This window comes from Ovis canadensis, chromosome 18 (assembly GCF_042477335.2).
Source record: "Ovis canadensis isolate MfBH-ARS-UI-01 breed Bighorn chromosome 18, ARS-UI_OviCan_v2, whole genome shotgun sequence".
Taxonomy (NCBI): domain Eukaryota; kingdom Metazoa; phylum Chordata; class Mammalia; order Artiodactyla; family Bovidae; genus Ovis; species Ovis canadensis.
This window is the reverse complement of record NC_091262.1, coordinates 80,674,514-80,696,282: the sequence shown is the minus strand read 5'-3', so window position 1 is coordinate 80,696,282 and position 21,769 is coordinate 80,674,514. Positions and strand designations below refer to the sequence as shown.

Below are 21,769 nucleotides of genomic sequence, written 5' to 3'. Positions count from 1 at the left end.
TGTCCCACCCTGGAGGACAGCTGTGGCTCCCTAGAGAGACTGCCTGGCAGCTGCTATGCAGGGGGCAGTTGGATCCCCAAATATAATCACAGCCAAGATGGAACCGGGTGATTTCCCATTTCTGCCAAGAACAGAGCCACTCTTCTCTTGAGCTCCGTGTGGGGCTGAGGGAACCACAGCCCCCCTCCCCAGAGCCCTTCCCAGCGGTTTCACCAGGGCTGCAGTATTCACGGGACACATGGGCCCACCTCTTAAGTGGCTCCCATCCCGGGTACAGCCTCAATCATACGTTAATCAAGGGTCTGCACCATGCGGTCCGGAATTGGGTACTGGGGGCAGCGTCGCATCCCCTGGACACCCTCCTTGTCCTGGAGGCCACCCTACCAGTCACTGGGCCTCCACCAGACCCTCCGGTCCAGCCCCAGTTACACGACCGTGGCTGGTCCCAGCCCCGAACATCTGGTGACTCCCAGACACTTCCAGGCCAAACCAAGCTCCTCAGCCTAGCATTCAAGGCCCTTTGAAGTCTGGTCCCTGCCTCTCCCATCACATGAATGCCCAGGGCTCCTGCAAAAGGAACCTGATCCCAAACTGGCCCCTAGCTGATCCCATCCCTCCGTTTTGTTCACTGCGTTCCCTCGCCTGGAATGCCCTTCCCCAGCCTGTCTCGTTGGTCCAAGTCTCTGCTGCTGGAGGCTAAGTAGGAGGGAAACGAGGAGCAGAGAGGCCCCTGGCCCTGTCTCTGGCTGGGGTAGGTGCAGGGATGCCAACGAGGTGGTTGCCAAGGCTCTACTCATCAGACTCAGCCCAGGTGAGCTCTTGCCAAGTGCTCCACGGGTTAACCCGCTGGCTCCCGTGAAGCCGTCATCTGTCATCGTCCCCCTTGTGCCCAGGAGTAATCAGAAGTCACCTGCTCAGTGCCACGCGCATGAGACAGCGGCAGAGCGGGGACTTGAACCCGAGCAGAGCTGGACTCTGGCACTGCCCTCTGAACCGCAGTGCCCCTTCCCTGCCTGAAGGAGCCACCTGGCTGCGGTCCCAGCTCTGGCTCCACTTGCAGCCTTGGGCCACATCATTTCCTATTGGAGGGCCTCAGTGTCCCCATCCTCACCGAGGGGAGGAGGATCCTGCCTCCCTACTCAGAGGACAGTCTCTATCAGATGGTCCCACAAATACACCAGGCCCAGAGGGGCGGAGACAGCGACCCCACAGAGAGCTGTAGCCTCTCCCTGGCTGCTGGGGGGACAGACCAGCAAAGGGACTGAGCCACCAGGATGGGTAATAGTGCTGTCTGGATATATACAGTGCTATGTATACAAGAGGTCACTAATGAGAACCCACTGTGGTTGGGGCGGGAGAGAAGGCACAAGCTGTTTATAGGGCACATGCTAACCTGCAAAATGTATTCCAGTATACATTAGGTGCCAGTGGGGAAGAATCCGCCTGCCAATGCAGGAGACGCAGGAGACTTGAGTTCAATCCTGATTTAGATCCCCTGGAGTAGGAAATGGCTACCCCACTCCAGTATTCTTGCCTGGAAAATTCCATGGACAGAGGAGCCTGGTGGGTTACAGTTCATGGGGCTGCAAACAGTCAGACACAACTGAGCGACTGAGCACCATACATTAGATCCAGACAAATACTGTTTGATTCCTAGATCAGTCAAATTCATAGCCAGAAAGCACACTAGTAGATGCCTGGGGCTGGGGGTGCGGAGGGGCAATGAGGAGTTGGTGTTTAACGAGCACGCAGTTTCAGCTTGAAAGAAGTGAAACTTGGCTGCTCAGCGGAGTCCGACTCTGCGACTCCACGGTCTGCAGCCCACCAGGCTCCAGGCTCATCTGAGCCACTGGGAAGCTTAGGGGAGAAAAATTGAGGAGATGGATGATGGTGAGAGCTGCACAACACTATGAATGTCCTTAGTGTCACCGAACTGCGCAGTGAAATATGGTTAAAATAGTATGTTTTGTATGATGTGACTTTTGCTGCTCTTATTTAGTCGCTAAGTCTTGGCTGACTCTTTTGCGACCCCACGACTTTTACCACACACACACACACACACAAACATTTTTAAAAGTGCTGTGCGGATCCACGAGGGGGTTTGAGGAGGGGAGATGTGAACTGAGGGGTGAGGGACATTCAAAGGTTTACCAGGCAGCCAAGGGTGCGAAGGACACCCCAGGCTTTGGGAGGCAGGAGAGGGTCAGTGTGAAGCCTCTGCCCTCGGGCACCCTGCAGCTGGAGAGGGCAGTCCCATGGTGGGAGCTGGGCTGAGGCTTGGGGCAGCATTCCTGCTGGCCTGCCTCTGGGGCCCTGAGCTCCCGAGACCCCAAGCAGCAGGGGTGGGTGGGCCTCTGTGATGACCCCCCACTCCGGGAGTGACCCCTCACTCTTCACTGTCCATTTAGGAAGAGCCTCTCCGCTCCAGCCCCTCCCCGCTGGTCACACACAAGGGGAGGAACTGGGGTCAGCCCGCACTGTTAGGTGAGGAACAAGCTCAGGTCTCCTCCTGGCCCCCTCTGCTGGGTCCTGGGGCTGGGGGCTCCGGGAGGCAGGGCCCAGGCCCAGCCCTCACTGGGACCAGACCCTTGGCTTGGAGTCTAGCCCAAGGGGACTGGGCACAGAAGAAGACCACCTGTTCACCTGTTACCTGCAGCATCTCCTCGGTTGCCCAGGGTGGCACACATAGCCCAGAGGGGCCCAGGGCTCTGTCACCCCTCAGATCAGCCCACGGGGACCAGGAAAGGCCTGGCAGAGTTTAGGGCTGCAAAAAGCTAGAGTCTAAACCTCTGCGTGCCCCCTTTTACAAACGGGGAAACTGAGGCCCAGCTTGGGGGTAAAGGAGAGGACCAGTGTCCCCCAGCCTGTAGACTCTCTGGGCTCTCAAGAAGGAGGTGAAGAGCCAGGCTGGGCCTTGCCTCTCCACTGGAAGGGCACGCAGGGCCGGAAGTGGAGCTGGGACTGAGGCCTCTGCCACCTGGTCCTGGGGGCCCCCTGGGTTGTGGCCAGTGCCAAGGTGAAGCCAAGCCAAGAGGGGGACCATCTCGGTCACTCAGGGCTCCTCACAGCCTGTCCCCACGCTGGGAGGGGCGGCCCTGGGCCTCAGCAGGGGCCGGGGGACCCTCCGTCCCCATTCAGGACCTGTCTGCTTCTCCTGTGAGGAGGGGGCTGCTCCCCGCCTGCCCCGCGCACTGCCTCCCCGGGGCCTCCTTAGGAGGACCCTCCGGACTGAGTCATCTTTCCGAGGGAGGAGGCGGTGAAAGGAAGGGACAGCGTGGCCAAACCGCGCGAGAGGTCAGAGGAGCCAGTGTGTCCGGGCCCGCTGTCCAGACAAGGAAACTGAGGCCCCAAGCGGAGAGGCTGGCCCGAGGCCACCCGGAGCCCCGGGCTGAGCGGCGGGCGCTGGCCCCCGCGGGGGTCCCCGCAGGCCCACGCCGCCTCCGTCGCCGGGCGCCGCCGGGTCTTTGTCTCCCGCGGTCACCATGGCTACGCGTCCCAGCGCCGCCTCCGCCCGTGGCCGGCGGGATTTCTCTTCCGCGCGGGGCTGCAAGGACCCGGCCGCAGGCGGGGGCGGGAAGCGCCCGGCGGCGCGGGCGGGCGGGCCTCGGTCTCCTGACCCGGCAAATGGGCGGGTACGCCGCCAGGGAGGGGCCGGCGGAGCCCCTGACCCTCTCCTTAGTGGGTGCTGAGTGGCCTGGGGTCTCTGCGCCCCTTCCCGCCCGTGTCACGTGGATGAGATTGCAGGCGGTGGCGGGAAGGGCCCAGGAGCCGAGGGACACGGGCAGATGCCCGCTCCTTGGTAGCCGGTGTCATTATTCTGAATAAAACGTGGTGACTTGGGTCCAGGTGGCCGGGTCTGCAGGCCCGGCTGGTGCAGGGCGGCGGCCTCATTGAGCAGACCACATCTCCACCCCCAGCCAGTATTAGGAAGAGCTGAGCCTGGATCTGATGACAAAGGACACTGCAGGGAAGAGCACTTTATGCGGAGGGAACAGCATAGACAAAGATCCAGACGTCAGAGGTCTGGGGCCCCTCCCTAAGCTGAAAGCAAGCCAGGTCACAGGAGGACCCCGCAGAGACCTGGGGGGAGGCCAGCCCTTCTGGCTCCTACCCAGAGGAGCCCCTGTTTGGTCCTCAGCCCTGCTGTTGCCCAGTCTGGAATTCTTAATTTTTGAACAGAGTTCCTGCAGTCTCCTTTTACACTGGGGCCTGCAAATTATGCAGCTGGTCTTCACCGAGGCAGTGTGGAGCCAATGGAGGGTTTTGTGTTTAATTATTATTTTTTTATACATAGAATTTACCATTTTAAAGTGTGCAGTTCACAGGGAACTTATTCAATATCCTGAAATAAACCACAGTGGAAGGGTATGAAAAAGAAAACATGTATGTGTGTGTGTGTGTGTGTGTGTGTGTGAGACCATCACCTTCCTGAACACCAGAAACTAACACAATCTTATAAGTCAACTATACTTCAATTAAAATAATAACAATTTGGGGGGACTTCCCTGGTGGTCCAGTGGCTAAGACTCAGAGCTCCCAATACAGAGGGGCCTGGGTTCAATCCCTGGTCAGGAAACTGGATCCCACATGCTGTGACTAAGACCTGGCACAGTCAAATAAATAAACACTTAAAAAAAATAATAATAATTTGGGGAAGGGTGGGAGGGAGGCTCAGAGGGAGACATGTATACATACTTAGGGCTGATTCCACTTGTACAGCAGAAACTAACAAAATTGTAAGGCAATTATACTCCAATTAAAAAACACATTAAAAAAAAAAAAGCAAGATGATGCCAGTCAGACCCCCTGATGACCAATTTCAGGATGACTGTCAGAGCTGACTGCTGTTTCTACATGTAGCCCCCTCCCTCTGCATATGAAAACTCTTGCCCCTGACAGTCAGGGCAGGGTGTCAGCCTTTGGACAGGAGCCTGTCCTCCCCACCTGCCTACCCCAGTCCCTAGCCCCATTCCCAGCATCTGAAATAAACTTTACTTTCCACCAAAATGATAATAATCATAAAAGTGTGTACTTCAGAGGCATTAAATAACACACATTGTGTGCAGCCATCACCACCATCCATCCACAGAACTCTCTTCATCTTGCAAAGCTAAACCACTCCTCATCTCCCCAGCCCCGGGCAACCACCCTTCTGCTTTCTGTCTCTGAGCAAGGTTACACTAAGCACCTCCCATAAATGGGATCATGGAGACTTGCCCTTCCGTGGCTGGGTTATTTTACTCAGCATAACATTCTCAAGGTTCATTCATGCTGTAGCTTCTGTCAGAATCTCCTTCCCTTTGAAGCCTTGAATATACGCTACTGGATGGGTAAACCACATAATTTATCTAATCACCCTTCCATAGAGATAAAGCCAGAGGGTTCCCCGTGGCTTACAGTCCCACCTGTCCAGCCCCAGCCTCACCCGACACTACCCGCCCTTGCTCCCAGCATTCACTTTTCTGTTATCAGCATGTTTCTGTTAATGAAAACCTTCTACGTATGACAAGCCTAGACAGCATATTAGAAAACAAAGTCATTACTTTGCTGACAAAGGCCCATATAGTCAAAGCTATAGGTTTTCCAGTAATCATGTATGGATGTGAGAGTTAGACCATAAAGAAGACTGAGCACCAAAGAATTGATGCTTTTGAACTGTGGTGTTGGAGAAGACTCTTGAGAGTCCCTTAGACTGTGAGATCAAACCAGTCAGTCCTAAAGGAAATCAGTCCTGAATATTCATTGGAAGGACTAATGCTGAAACTGAAGCTCCAGTCCTTTGGCCACCTGATGCGAAGAGGCAACTCATTGGAAAATACCCTGATGCTGGTAAAGATTAAAAACAGAAGGAGGTGACAGAGGATGAGATGGCTGGATGGCATCACTAATTCAATGGACATGAGTTTGAGCCAACTCCAGGAGATGGTAAAGGACAGGGAAGCTTGGCATGCTGCAGTCCATGGGGTTCCAAAGAGTCAGGACAGGACTGAATAACTGAACAAGGACAACAGCAACAATGTATCAGGTGCTGGGGGTACATCAGAGAACAAGAAGGACAAAGACCTGCCTCTAGAGAAGCATAGGCCTAGGGCTGCCAGTTCCCCCACCCCCACCCGGCCCTGGGACTTGGGGTCTTTAATCCTGCCACTCCCCGGCCTGTACGCACCCCCTCCCCGCACTTCTTTTGCTTTAATTCTCTCATGCTCCCCTCGGACTTTCTTTCTCAAAGCAGTCTTTCCACCTTACCAGCGTGGTCCTTTGCACACATCTGTACTTCCCTGCCCCTCTTTGCAGCAGAGGTTAGCACAGCCGCTGTGGTGGGCTACTGATTTACAAGCGGATCATGAAATCAATTTATGAAACAAGCAATGTTTTCTTTCTTTTATGCAAAATTTTCATACAGGGCAACCCGCCCATTTTAAGTAGCTAGTTCTTTAAGTTTTAACCAGTGTATGTATCAGTCATGAAACAGCATTTCCATAACCCAAGATGTTCACCAGTGCCCCTCCCCATCAATCCTTGGGCCCCCAGCCACCACAGATCAACTTCTTATCGCCGTAGATTAACTTGGCCTGCTTTAGCACTTCACGTAAATGGGACCATACAGTAGGTAAGAATCCACCAGGATTCTTTCAACTTACTGTCATGTCTGTGAAATTCATGCATGGTATTGTGGGTATTGTTTAGTCAATAAGTCGTGTCTGACTCTGTGACCCCATGGACTGTAGCGCATCAGGCTCCTCTGTCCATGGAATTTCCCAGGCAAGGATACAGGAGTGGGTTGCCATTTCCTTCTTCGGAAGATCTTCCCAACCCTGGGATCAAACCCACGTCTCCTGCATTGGCAGGTGGGTTCTTTACCGCGGAGCCACCAGGGAAGCCCTGTGCACTAGTACTTTATTTTCACTGCAGAGCGGCGTTCCTCTGTACAGATACACATTTGTTTATCCATCTACGGCTGATGGAAAGTTGGGTTGTTTCCATTTTTGGACAACTACAAATGAAGCACTTTTTTAAATGAAATAAGGGAGTCGAGGAGGACAGGCAGCTGCGCCACCGCCACCGCCACCGCCACCGCCACAGCCACCGCCACAGCTGCAATGGACGTGTTCCTCTTGATCCGGCGCGGCAAGACCACCATCTTCACTGAAGCCAAGGAGTCGAGCACCGTGTTTGAGTTGAAGCGCATCATCCAGGGTATCCTCAAGCGTCCGCCGGATGAGCAGCAGCTGTACAAGGATGACCACCTTCTGGATGACAGCGAGACACTGGGCGAGTGTGGTTTCACCAGCCAAATGGCACTGCCTCAGGCCCCAGTGATTGTGGGGCTAGCCTTCAGGGAAGATGAGGCATTTGAAGACGTGTGAATAGAGCCCTTCTCCAGCCCACCCGAGCTGCCAGAGGTAATGAAGCCGCAGGACTCAGGAAGCAGAGCCGACGGACAAGCTGCGCAGTAAGACCCCCGCCTCAACTGCCCCACTCTCCCACTAAAAGAGATTTGGGTGTCTTTAAAACAAATTCTCCTGGGTTGGGACACTTAGTTTTTCATGGCAGAAGCCCTTTGCCTGGTGAAGTAATAAAGCTCTCCTTATCTATTTCACCCAAAAATAAAAAAATAAAAAAATAAATGAAATAAGGGTAAGCTCTGTTCCATAAGCTTTTCCTTGTTGTAATTGAAGACGTATGTGCAGGGCATGGGGTAGAATGCAACGCTTCCTGCCGCCGCATGGAGCAACCAGCTCCGGAGAGCCCATGTCCATGGTCGGGGGCAAGTGGAGTCCACATCAGAACTCAGCAGGCCTTGCTCTGGGCAAGCATAGGAGTGGAGAGGGTGGTCTGTGTCTGAAAAGGGATCCACTGACCCGGAGGTCTGGGCTCAGGCAGTGGGACCCCCGACGGTCTCTGGGAGGGTGTGCCGTCCCTGTTCTCAGGCCCCACCCTCTGGCTGGTCCCCACCTCCTTCTAGAGCCCGACTTCTGCGGCTCAGCAGCCCTTCCTCTCAGACCCCATCCCCACCATCAGGATTTCCTCCCCTGCTACAACCTGAGCCCTGATTGTGGGAGAGCGGGGAGCTCCGGAAAGGAGCCTGACAACACCTCCCCGGGGGGCCTTGGACTTGGGCTGCAGGGGTCCCTGGGCAGGCACGTGTCTCTTATTAGCTCTAAGCTGTCCCTCCAGGACAGCCTGAGTCAACTGAGGCCAAGAGACTGGGGCCCAGCCACGAGAGGGGCTGGAGCACTGGGGCGGGAGAGGGGGGTGGTGGTGGGGAGGCAGTTCAGACCCAAATTCTGACACACACTCCTTTCCGGTTCTACTCGGGAGGATCTTCTTGTTCTCATGGCCCAGTCCCATCCACGCTCCCCTTGGAGGGCCCCCGACTCCTCCCTCTGCCCTCCTCACCGTCTCCTGGCTCCCCTCCGAGGACAGCTGTGCTCTTGTCATTCCCATTTTGCAGATGAGAAAACTGAGGCCTGGAGAGGTTAAGCAAGTTGTCAAGGCCACTTTAAAGCAGGTATAGGGAGGAAGTGACAAAGCCAGAGTCGTCCTCCAACCACAATGTTCCAGGCACAGGGTGTCTCAGCCAGTCCCAGCTCTGCTAGGCAGGTGGGCAGCCCTGAGTGGCCCCGTGCCCTGCCCACGAAGGTGGGCAGACACCCCCAGCGATCCCTTTCTGTCTCCACCTCTCACACCATTCCTCTCCTCCCAGCTCCTTTGCACCAGACCTTCCTCAACATTCAGGCCACAGTGCTGTGAGGTCCTAGGACTCAGGCCTGTGACAGGTGTTCCCAGACAGACTCAGGTTCCCAGGGCAGTGAGGGGGTGGGGGAGAAAGCCCGGCGGTCTGCCTGGAGGTGTCCAGCCACAGTTCAGTCACTCAGTCATGTCCAACTCTTTGGAACCCCATGAACTGCAGCATGCCAGGCTTCCCTGTCGATCACCAACTCCCAGAGTGTGCTCAAACTCATGTCCAGCAGCTGAGTTACGAAGAGCAAAATCTTACACTCAAGCTGAACACCCACCACTGGGGACTGGGCACACCAATGCAGGCTCCTGGCACAGGGGTCTGGAAAAAGAGGTGAGACGGCTCTCTCTGGGGGTCTTGGCATGAGAGAAGAGTGCCTGGCCAGGCGGCAAAGTGAATAAGCGGGGTGCAGACCATGGGCGTGCAGAGAGAGACCCCTGCGTGCCTGGGAGAGAGAGACCGACGTCAGCAGGAACAGGAGGAGCCCTGGGGACCTGCAAGGGGCTGGACACCCCTGCTGGGCCGCGCCTTTCCAAGGCATCCTGCTTCCCAGTGTTCTTACCAGGAACATTTACTACTTAGATTAAAAACAAATTATACAAAATCTACTAAACGAAAAACAAAGCCTCACGGGAACCTTCAGAGTTTTTCCAAGAAATGTCTACAGAGAGGGGGACTACAAGGGTGGGGGCATCTCGCCCGGGGCCTGAGTGCCCCCCCTCAATCCTGGGGTAGGGATCCCGGTTGCCCCTCCCTACTTCCTTCCCATACCCTCCCAGTCCCCAGGCTGTTACCGTATTCTCCGTGTGGAAGCTCCAGTTACCACATTCCCCCGAGTATGTGCCACTCAGGTTCTCCCCCGGGACTGCCATTCTTGCCCTGGATCCGCAGAACCCCTCCCTGCAGGGTAAGGAGAAGCTCGGATGGCTCAGCATCCCCGGGGACTCCGCTGTTCCCTCCAGGGGATGGTGCTCCTCCCCTTATCTCTTTCTCTATTAATTAATGTGTATTTTTATCGAAGCAATGTAATAGTTTAAAGCATATGCACTTGACACGCACAGAATTTTCCAAGATACACAGGCCTACAGTGACGAGCAGCAAGCCCTTCCCAACCACCCCACCCCCAACCCTCCCCGGAAACAACCACAGTCAACGCTTTGGCTTCTTCTGGGTTTTATCTCCATGTTTATAAATAACATGCTTGTGCTGCTGTTACTTGATTTACCAATTTGAGCCATTATCTGCTGACTTCCTCTTACAGAAGACAAGGGTTGAGCTCTCTCACACACAGTCCCCCTCGGCTACACACCCACACAGCACTCTCCCCCTCTGTCACTTCTTATTACCAATATGCAACAATTTTTAGTTCAAGGAATATTCAGTTGTTTAATGATTATGTAAACACTGTCTGCTACTGAGTCAAGTAATGTAAATGTGGTTGTATTTCCTTTCTGGTTTAACTTTTAGTTTTTCATGAAGTTAATAATTAGCTTTGTTTAGGCTACTTTAAAAGTGGGTCCTAAATTTTAAGAAAGTGGCTCCCAATATAAAAGAATGAAATTGGATCATTTGTAGAGGCGTGGATGGACCTAGAGAGAGTCATACAGAGTGTAAGTCAGAAAGAGAAAAGTAAATATTGTATATTAATGCATATATGTGGAATCCTGAAAAATGATATAGGTGACCTTACTTACAAAGCAGAAACAGAGACACAGATATAAAGACCAAATGTATCGATAACAAGGGGGAGTGGGGTAGCAGGAGTTGGAGGGTTGGAATTGACACATATACACTATTGATACTGTGCATAAAATAGACAACTCATGGGAACACACTGCAGAACACAGGGAATTCTGCTTAATGCACTACAGTGTCCTAAATGGGAGGGACATCCAAAAAAAGGGGGGAAGTATGTATATGTATGGCTAATTCATTTTGCTATGCAGTAGGAGCTCACACAGCATTGTAAAGCAACTATACTCCAATAAAAATAACTTAATAGAAATAAGTGGCTCCCAAAGACCCCACCATCTGGTGTTCACACCCTTTTGCAGCCCCTGTCCTTGACTGTGGGCATGACCTTGACTCACTCTAACCAACTGACCATGGCAAAGGCAACGGGATAGACACAGTCTTGTAGTATAAGATCGCAGAGCCTGTCACGCAGGTGGCTCTTGGACCCCCCTTGACTAGGAAGGAGCAAGCTGCCAAGTCATGTGGTCACAGCAAGAAATTGTGTGGCCTCTAGAAGTCGAAGGCAGATGCTGGGCAATAGTCAGCAAGAAGCTGAAGCCCTCAGTCCCATACAGCAAGGAACTGAGTTCCAGCAACATCGTCAGCGAGCCTGGAAATGGACCTTCCCCAGTCCAGCCTCAGATGAGTCTGCAGTACCATCAAGCACCCTGAGTGTAGCCTTGTGAAGCCCTCAGCCAATGACTCAGCTCAGTTATGCCTAGACTTGCCCAGAAGGTAAATTTGTGACAATTTGTTAGGCAATGATGGGTTACTAATAGCTTGCTTACTTATCCATTTCTAAGTATACACGATGGTGGACAGTCTCTCAATATTATTTCCTAACTATCAAAGAAACTGTGCTCCGCTCGGTCCATACCTTCCCTGCCAGAACCACCCCACCATCATCACCACCCCTCAACAATCCAGGCTGGCTGCTTCTGTTTCCCCGACCCAGTCTTTCTTGTTCTTGGTTTCTTTGCTTTGCTAGAGAACCTTCTCCAGGAACTTCCTGAAAAAAGGAGCATGGAAGATTGATTAGTATAACTCTTGCACATCTGAAGAGGTCTTCAGCCAACATCATGCTTGGTGATAGCTTTTTAAAACATTTTGGCCATGTCACATAGCATGTGGGATCTTAGTTCCCAAACCAGGGGTTGAACCTGCCCTTTCTGCTCAGCAAGGTGAATTGTTAACCGCTGGACCACCAGGGAATCTCCTTCAGCAGCACTTTGAAGGCATTTCTCCATTGACTTCTTAGCTCCCAGGGCTGCTGCTGAGAAGCCCAGAGTGTCTCTGACTCTCAGTCCTTTCCATGAGACAGACTTTTCGTCTCTGAAACTGACTAGTATCTTTGCTTTATTCCTGGTGCTCTGGAACCCCTCTGCCTTGAGGGGAGGGGAAGACGGGGATGGTCTTTGTGCAACTCTGTGCAGGGCAGGCCTCTGCATTCTGGGGACTCATACTCTGCAGGCCTCTCCTTCTGGGACTTCTGTACTTGGATTTAGCTCTTATCCTCTAATTCCCCCCCCCCCATTTCTTTGTCATTTAGGTCTACTCCTTATCGATTTCCCTACCTTTTTTTTTTTTCCCCTACCTTTTAATCCATCCTTATTTCAACTATTGTCTTTTAAACTTCTACAAGCTCTTGGCTCCATTAAAACAAATAACATTGTTCTGGCTTAATGTCCTCTCTGAGGAATTAGGATTAATTCTGACGTTTTCTTCTGCCCCCTGATTCCTCTCCTTTCATCTTACTTCCTTTTCTATCTTTGTTTTGCTCTCTCTTCTTCCACTGATGGGTTTCCTCTAATGTCTGATGACACTCAGCTGCTATGCACACCCCCAGAGGGCACAGAAGGGCCAGTTGGAATCCCTGTGTGGAAGGACTCCCTGGATTTTCAGGCAGCTTACTTGGGTGTATCAGTTAGCTTTGCAAAGTTATGCTTCAGTAACAAACAATCCCCCCAAATCTCAGAGACACACAACGGCAAAGGTTTATTTGGTGCCTGCAGGTTGCTGCAGCTCTGCTCCACGTGTCCTTTTCATCCTGGGCCCTCGGCTGAAGGAGCTGCCTCCATGTAGGACAGTCTTCTGTGGCAGAGGAAAAGGACCACAGGACGACTTTTCACATTTTCAGAAAGTACATGTCACTTCCACTCTCTCTTCATTCACCAAAGCAGGTCACATGGCCTTTGCAGCACGGGGCAGTGAGTGATGGGGAATCTTCCCATGCTGGTGCTTCTGGGTGTCCACAGAAGACCCTCCATCTTCCGCCCAGGGACACACACGTGGTTGCCGGCATTCCAGAGGCAGGGCAGGGAAGGATTGGGAATCCATGGTCACTTAAGCATCTTTTTCAGCTCCACACTCATTCCTGCCTCTGCCATGCCCAAGGTCCTGATTTTGGAATCTCTCTCCAAAGAGGATGCATTTTGTCTTCTGCAGGAGGGGCTGGTGCAAACAGGGAAGTGAATGGTGAGCAGCTGTGGGAGGGCCTGGGAGTCTGTGTTTTCTACGCTGAGTAACAGATGACCACAGACGGAACAACTGAAAACCACAGACATCTATTCTTTCACAGTTGCTAGGGGTTGGAGGTCTAGGTGGGCTGCTGCTCTGCTTGGGGTCTCACGTGGCTGCAATCAAGGTGCCACTCACTGCGTACCCACCTGGAGGGTCTACTGGGGAAAAGGTCTACTTCCAGGCTCATTTGGTTGGTTGCTGGCAGGATTTCTGTCCTTGTGGCTGTGTGACTGAGGGCTCCAGCTTCTTGCAGGCTGCTGGCTGGAGGCCACACGCCATGTCTCACCTCATGGGCTTCCTCTTCAAGGCTACTTACCTTGTCCAGCCTGCCAGGAGGGTCTCCTTAGACAGGGGTGGGCCGTCCCATCACCTGTGCCATAGTCTATTGGTTAGAAGCGGGTCACAGCTCCTGCCAGGGGTTACCCAGGGGTGTGAATGTCAGGGGACAGGAAATCGCTGGGGTCACATCAGGGTCTGTCCACCACAAGGGCTGTCATCAGACCTGCCCCCACCTTCCACAGTGGGGCCCAGACCCAGCCCCACCACCAGTCCCTGCCCGTCTGTGGGTGCCAGTCTCTGGTGCAGGCCACCCCAGGGAGGCACACAGGTCAGTTTCCATCTTCCTAAAATGTGCGGCCCCTCTCATCTGCAGAACTCTCCTGTCTCTTGTTTATACCTTTTTAAACTGTTTTGCCATCATTTTTATGAAGTTTCCAGAGGAAGCAGAGGTGAGCATGAGGTTTAGTCTCCAGGTTAAACCTCCCCCCTCTACCCACCAGCTAAGCCTCCCCCATCTGACAGCCTGGCTTTGATGCGGTCTTCCCTGCCCCCTCTGCCCATCCTCCACCCCGCACGTCCTGTAACCACAAGCCCACCCAATGCAGAGGCCTCTCGCTGCTCCTTGCCTGCACCTTCAGAGAGACACTGACACACGCGCAGACACACTCCAAGTCCTTCACACTCAAGTTCTCATGCAGCAGTGCCCTGAGCACCCTGCACTGTTTCCTGCCTCAGTGCCTTTGCACATGCTAGCCCCTCTCTGGGATTCCTCCCCTCCCCTACCTCTGGGCATATCTCCCAGTGATCCCCACTCAGCTGAAGGCTGGGGCCCCTGTCCTTGGAAGCCTTCTCCAAGTGGTCCAGGATCTCGTATCCACAAAGATCTGCAAAGTGGGGCTCCCATCCATGTCCCTCGACCCCCATGAAGCCGACCAGGGCGAGGAGGCATTGTGGCAGGATTGCATGACAAGCAAGGAATCCTTCACAAGCTGGCAGAGCCCTGGGAAGGCACCAAGGCCAGAGGGATCTATTAAAACCCTAACTGGCCGCACTAAACCCCTGCTTACAGCCCATCCATGTGTGGCTGGGCTAAGATCCAAAGGCCCACAATGCTCTGCGGGCGGTCTCCGCGCCCCGCCCCCACCTCGTCGTTCTTTCAAGGGAGACCAGGAATCCTCCCCAGCCTCGGGGTGGAAAACTCGGAGCTCTTTCTCTCCCTTCAACTCCAGACCCTCCCCCAGTCATTTCCTGAGGGCTCTCAGGGTCTCCCCCTCAGGCAGTCTCCAGCCCCGGCCCCCCTCACGTCCCCCTCCCCACAGTTCCGAGGCACAGACCCCCCTGAGCATCCCCAGGCTGTGAGCCCCGGGGCGCAGGGCTGTGTCTGCCTCACTCGGGACAGGTCCCATCTCAGACAGCAGGTGCTGAGTGCAGGAACATGGGCAGCAGAACCCACTGTGCAGCTTCCAGTGGACAGATAACCAAGCCAGAGGATCCTCGGGGGTCAGGTGGTGAGGCGAAACCTGTAAACAGCCTGAAGCCATCAAGTCGAGCAGACAAGTGCAGCGACCCAGCCTCAGCCGCAGCTAGCCCGGGGCTGCGCTCTCTGCCCCTCACCCTCCCTCGGATGAGGTCTCCACCTGAGGTAGCCCAGGTTCCCCCAGGTCACCAGCCCCCTCCCCACCCGCAGGGCTGGGGGTCCTTCTCCAAACTAGTGGGGCAGAATGCTGCTTGCAGGCTTAGAACTAGGAGGGTAGGGCGCCGCTCCCTCACCGTATCCCTGGAAGGGGGCTGGGTAGGGTCTCCCTGGAGAACCAGGGTGCTCTTAGAAGAAGGAGGGATTAGACATCCCCCCCCAGGGTGAGCCCAGAGGAGTGGGACCAGCCCTGGGGCCCCAGGAGACTCAGCACTGGAGAGCTGTCCTAGGCCACTGAGTCCAGCACCGCGAGCGCTGGTCCGGGGCCAGGCCGCACAGTGGTCCAGCCCGGAGCTGGAGGAATAAAGCAGGGGCCTGCGTGCCTTCCTTGCCCCGCAGCGCCCAGGGCGCTGAACAAAGGACCCACTCCCGGGCGGTGAGTCACCAAGTGGAGAGTAGGCTTCCGGGATAAGGTGGGCCTCTGGAGCTGGGATTCCAGCGGGCAGGGAGGCGTCCACACCCACAGGAAAGAGTCCCTGGGATCCCCGGCCCATTTGCCGCCCGTGAAATGGGTCAACAATCGCCCGGCACAAAGCCAGGGGGCGTCGCAGACCAGCCTGAGAGATGGGGCGGGCAGGCTAGGTGCGGGGCTCTTTTGCGAGGCCAGGGTTTGAAAACAATCTGGTTAATCTTCCCCATCAGGGTTTGGGGACAGGGTTCAAAGTTCACAAGTAATCTCCTCGCGTGAGAGGCAGAGGGGCGCATGCGCCCTGGGCCGGGGGAGCCACTCTCCCGTGGGTCCGCGATGTGGAGCCCCAAGTCCACAAGCTCGCGTCTGGACGCGACACTCGCATCCTCAAGCCCCGCTCGGTCCCCGTCCCGGTCCCCGGGCTGTGCTGTGTTGCTCCTGGGTTGAGCTGGGGCAGGTGCCTGACGGTAGCGAGTCCTTACCAGGGAAGAAGGGCGGCCCTTGATGGAGCGCGCAAGGCTGTGTGTGGAGGCGGGGGTGGGAGTTCGAATCGCGACGCCATCTCCCCCTCCTGAGACCTTGGGGGCCACTGAGCTCCTCGGTATCTCCCTCTCCTCGCTCTTCACCCCTAAAACGTGGGATAATAATAATAAAACCTGCCTCGTGAGGACGCGCTCCGCTCCCCCGCCCCATAGCGGCAAGGGTACTTCTAGGGGTGGAGTTCGGGTCATAGACAGATTTGGTGGTATTTTTATGCGGGAGGAAATGACAACCCACTCCAGTATTCTTGCCTGGAAAATCCCACGGATAGAGCCTGGTAGGCTACAGTCCATGGGGTCACAAAGAGTCGGACAAGACTGAGCGACTTCACTTCTTCACTTTATGGGGGAGGGGAGTTATTTACTGATTTCGCCCCCCCCCCCTCCGCCAGTGACTGTACATTACTGTCGGTCTTGGGCAATTAACCTTCCCTCAAGAGACTCACAGTTAGGGGTGAGACTTGGAGGCGGTGCGATCGCCCCATTTCACAGAGGCGCACGGCTGGGGGCGGACCGAGTCTTCCTGGAGCTCAGCCAGGCTGAGCGGGCAAAACATCACCACACACACACACACACACACACACACACACACACACACACAGGCCCCGCCCCCCACACACCCACAGGCCCGAGTCAGGCTAGCCCCGGGCTCTCACACATACACACACCAACACACACACACACACACACAGACACACACACAGCCCCCTCTACCCCCAGCCCCGGGTCAGGTGGAGCCCGGGCTCTCGGATTTCACCCCGCCACCTGTTCCCAGCGGGCGCACAGAGGGTCTCCCCGCGGGCTTCCCGCGCCGCCTTTTAGGGGCCCTTCGCTGGCTCTTGGGGGGTGGGGACGGGCCGCCAGTGGTGTCATCACCACCTGGCAAGGCTCGGCGAGCACCTGGCCGGGAAGAGGAGCACAGCGGGCTGGCAGACGGGCCCAGGAGGCCGCGAGGCTCAGGGCCCTCCCGTGCGCCAGGCGCCCCACAGGCCGCGCGCCCTTCGCTCCTCCCCGCTCCCCGACCAGAATTCGCTTCCTGTTGCAGCCGGGGAAACTGAGGCCCAGAGTGGTTAGGTCAATGGTTCAAGCTCGACGGCGATCTGGGCATTTGGGGAGGGAGAGTTGCGTGTTAGGCAGGGCACCCGCTTGGGCGAAGGCGGTGGGCCAGGATGCGGGGGGCTAAGCCCCGGGCGGGGCCGGCGGAGAACGAGGTCGGCCAGAGGGCGCGCTGGAGGGCATCCGCCCGCCGGAGGGCAGGAGGCTTAGCTGGGGAGCTGGGCGGTCAGATGCGATCGGGGGAACAGCCCGGAGGTTCCAGAGATGGTCCGTCTGGTCTGGAGGCGGGCGGGGAAAGAGGACCAGCCTGTGGCACCTGGTGAGCGCTGGGAAGCTGGTTCTGGGGAGAAAGCATGACGTGTCTGCCTTTGTTGGGGCGTGAGGGTGACTCCTGCAGCTCTCTCTGCACAGATGCCTCATCTGCCCCCTCGAAGGGTCTGGGAATGGTCAGGAGGCCCAGCGGGCTCCCGGGAGGAGGAGGCACCTGGCAGTGCTACAGCCTGCTTGGAGGCGGTGGGTTGCTCCACGGAAGGCGGTGGGGGCCGCAGAGGCTGAGGGCAGAGGACAGCCAACCGGGCGCCCGGTCAACGGGTCGGACCGGCTGGGGAGGGGGCACAGCCCCTGGGCGCGGCACGCGTGACACATTCCTGCCTGGAGGCTGGTGACCAGGGAGGCCACATCCGGGGGTGTCACCCTGGGCGGAGTCTGGGGCTGCCCCGCCCCCTCAGAGAGCGCAGAGGGTGTGGCCACGGCCGGGATACGCCCCCCGCCCCTCCGCCCCCCTACCCCCGCGCCACCCCTAACAGAAATCTTAGGGCTTGTTCTAAGGTTTGTTCTAACACAGCCGGGCCGTTCTCTAGAGATGCACCCCTCACCTCCGCCCCCGCCCCAACCCCGTGGCCTCTCTCACTCTCGGGTTGTCTCTGCCCCCTCCCACCACCGCTCCAAGGAGGCAGATCTGTGGCGGTCAAGGGAGGTGGTCTGTACCCATCTTCTGCCCGGTCTGTACCCACTCTTCCTGGGGGCGAGCCTGCCTCCCCAGGACTCATCACCCCACCCCTCCCGCAGCTAAAGGCGCCCATCGCGTGCCAGTTCCAACCTGCCTCTTCCTGAACTTCAGACCCAAACAACAGCTCCCCTGAGGGCACTGGCAGGCTCCTCAGACACGCCATGCCCAACCCAGCTTCCTCCTTGGGCTCAAATCCGTGTGGGTTCGAATCCCAGCCTGATCCGGGCTGCGGGGTTTGAGGACAAGCTCCTTCCCTCTTTGTGTCCCCCCAAAATGGGGAGGATAATAGCGCTGAACTTATAGGGTGGTTGGAGAAGGGCACGACAACCCACTCAAGCATTCTTGCTTGGAGAATCCCGTGCACAGAGGAGCCTGGGTCCATACAGTCCATAGGGTCTCAAAGAGTTGGACATGACTGAAGCAACTTAGCAAGCAGGTACAGAGTGGTAGATAGTGGTCCTGAATCAGCGTCCACAGTAAATGCTCTGTCCTGAGTGAATTAGATTCTAAGAAGACCCTTATCCCACTCAAAATGGACATTTTACCCTTGAGATCATGATGGGCAGCTTTCAAAAAGACCCCAAATGATCTTGGCAGTGGTATTCATACCTGGGCACAATGCCTGCCCCTTCAGGGTGGTTGGGAGGTAATGACCTGTGCTATGAAAAGAGCGGACTTGAGAGGATCGTCACTTCTGAGATTGTTGCTGTTAAGTCACTAAGTCATGCTGGACTCTTTGGGACCCCAGAAACTGGAGCACTCCAGGCTTCCCTGTCCTTCACCATCTCCCAGAGTTTTCTCAAACTCATGTCCATTGATTTGGTGATGCCATCCAATCATCTCACCCTCTGCCACTCTCTTCTTCCCTTGCCCTCAATCTTACCCAGCATCAGGTCTTTTCCAGTGAGTCAGTGACAAGCTGACTCATGGCTGTGGTTTAACTACCCACATGGCTATGGTGTTTCCAGCCTCTGGGGCTTCTAAGAGCTTCAACTGAGGGAGCATCCCTGCCCACCCCCACATTAAGCTCTGTGTCCCGTCTGTCACCGAGGCTCAGTGGTTATACCTCTCACATGTACCCTGGGGTCTCCTTTTCTCCCTCCCAGTAACCACATTGCCCCCTGCCTCCATTCAGCTCCTTCCAGAAGGCTGCCCTGGACTCTTCCTGTCCTCATAGGCAGCCGGAAGGTATCTGTCCCTCCCCTGCTGACACCTGCCCGCCCCTCCCCTTCAGCCATCCCTCTGCCCCACCTGCCAACTCCTCCTTCCTCGGCTCCCCCTTCTGCCCTTTAAATTCCAACCTTCCCACCTCACCCAGGTACATTTCCAAGGCCCCTCCTTGCCACCTGCTCACCCAGATAGAGGGCAGATAGAGGATGTGCAGAGCCCAGGGCTCTGGTCCTACCAGCCGGCACTGCTTACCTGTCCTCTGCGTCCTAGCTGGCCCAGCTCTAGGACAGAAGTAACGACGGCTCTCCATGCTCTTCCCAGGATTGTTTGGGGAATAAGATAATAGAGAAGAAAGGGCTTGGGAAGGGTCAAAGACTTTGTGAAGGAGTGATGATGAATAATAATGTGATGATTAACAATAATAATCATTATTATTAATTAGGGGCTTCCGTGGTGGCTCAGATGGTAGAGAGACTGCCTGCAATGCGGGAGACCTGGGTTCGATCCCTGGGTGGGGAAGACCCCCTGGCAAAGGAAATGGCAACCCACTCCAGTATCCTTGCCTGGAAAATCCTATGGTCAGAGGAGCCTGGCAGTCTACAATCCATGAGGTTGCAAAGAGTCGGACATGACTGAGCAACTTCACTATCACTATTGTTACAAGCACTCAGAAACAAGACAGTCCAAGCCATAGGGTGGCTAGTAAGAAACACCAAAAAGCAGTGAAAGTCCATCAGGTCTTTCCCCAAAGTGGCAGACTTGGGGGGGAGAAGAGGTTGGGGGTTCAGAAGACCTGGGTTCAAGTCCCCTTCCAAGGAGAGGAGCCTGCCAGGCCAACCCCCCTTCTTCAGATACAGCAACTGGGTGCTGAAGCTGCAATATTTGTAGGGGCCATGAAATGGCTCAATTTTATTTAAAATCAGAATGGGGGGGGAGGAACTTTTAGGATGAAGAAAATGTTCTAATATATTATTAATATATTATTTACGGTAATGTAGTCATAAAATAGATTTGTGTGTGTGTGTGTGGAGGAAAAAGCCCAGGAAGACCAACTCTGAGGCCTTTGAGAGTAAGACAGGTGGCCCTGGGCTCTGGGCAAGGTTTTCACACTGTGAGCCTCAGTTCCTGGCCTCCCGCGTGGCTGTGGTTGCATGAGCCTCGTTGGGAGGAGTGAGCAGCGCAGCCTGGGTGCCTGGTGGGGGCTCTTCCCTCCATCCGTCCCTCAGGGTCTCTGATCACTGCTCTGGCACTCGAGACACAGTTTAAGAGAGGCTGACGAGGTCTAGGCTTGAGGCCTCAGGAAGCTTAAAGGGATTAAGATGAAGAAAGTGAGAAACGAAAGAAAGAAAGAAGGAGCAGAGTGAACCAGATACAAGGAAACCTTTGGGGAGGACGGACCTGGCCCAGCCAGTGACACAGAGGCAGAGGGAGCTAGAGCACGGGGTACAGAGCTCCACCAGCCCTGCTGGGGTCCCCTCCCAAGGAAGGAGCAGAGCGGGGCGAGAGACAGGAGCCCCCCACAGCCCATCCAGTCTCAGCGTCCTAGGTAGGCCATCTGAGTGCCTCTCATGTGTCAGCGTGTGCCATGCCTGCGTCAAAACCCTGCTTGCCGGAGCAGGCAACTCAGCTGCCACGCAGCCCCGTCTGTTTTCCAGGTTTAGGCATGACCCCTCCATCTTAGGGAACATGTGCGCCACTCAGAAGATGCTCAGGGACAGCCCTGGTGGTCCAGTGGCTAAGATGCCTCGCTCCCAATGCAGGGGGCTGAGTCTGATTCCTGGTCAAGGAACTAGACCCCACGAGCCGCAATTAAAGATCTCGAGTGCCGCAAGGAAGGCCCATTGCAGCCAAAATAAATAAATAAATAAATGTTTAAAAAAAAAAAACAAAAACAAGAAGATGCTCAGGAGGAACTCCAGACAAGCTGATGGAGGGGCAGAGGCATGTTTGGGACAGGAAGTCTGCCCTGGATGCCCCAATACCCAAGTGTGTGTGTGAGACAGGGAGCGATTTACCACCTCGATCACATCCTCACATATGTGTCCCCGTAAGACTGTCACCAACACGCTCAACCTGAATGTACACACACACACACACACACACACACACACCACCCCTGGGCCAGTCTATAGCCCTGGGGGAAGAAAAGTTTTGGCCTCTTTCTGAATTCAAACACCACTCTGCCAAACACCCCAGGACAAAGCTGCAAGGGAAACGCTTATTCTTCCTAAGAGGCCATGTGTGACCAGCAGCCCAGGCCGTCCCGGATCCCATCAGGACCCTCCTCCCTGCAGCCTGGGGTGTGTGGTGCCTGGGGCCTCCCAGGGCAGCCCTCAGCCCCTCTGGGCCTCAGACCCCTCCGAGCCTGCCGGGCAGCCTGCTGGAGAATCTCGGGTATGGATGGGGGGCTGAGGAGTCTGGGGAGGCAGGCGTCAGGAGGGAGCATCGAGAGGGGCCCTGGCTTCTCCCCCCTGCCCGGCCTCCTGCCAAGACCCTTGCCAACTCCCCCTTCCACCCCAACCCTGGCTCCAAGCCCAGCAGCCTCCCCTTCAACGCTCTCACGGTTGAAAAGAGAGGGTGAAGAGACCCCACTAAAGCACAGCCTCCAAAACTCCTG

At 55.5% G+C, this 21,769-nt stretch overlaps 1 pseudogene; it reads left to right on the top strand.

Annotated features, from left to right (window-relative positions):
• The first annotated feature begins 7,100 nt into the window (after window positions 1-7,100).
• On the top strand, window positions 7,101-7,482 carry LOC138423310 (elongin-B pseudogene; annotated as a pseudogene).
• The last annotated feature ends 14,287 nt before the right edge of the window (window positions 7,483-21,769 follow it).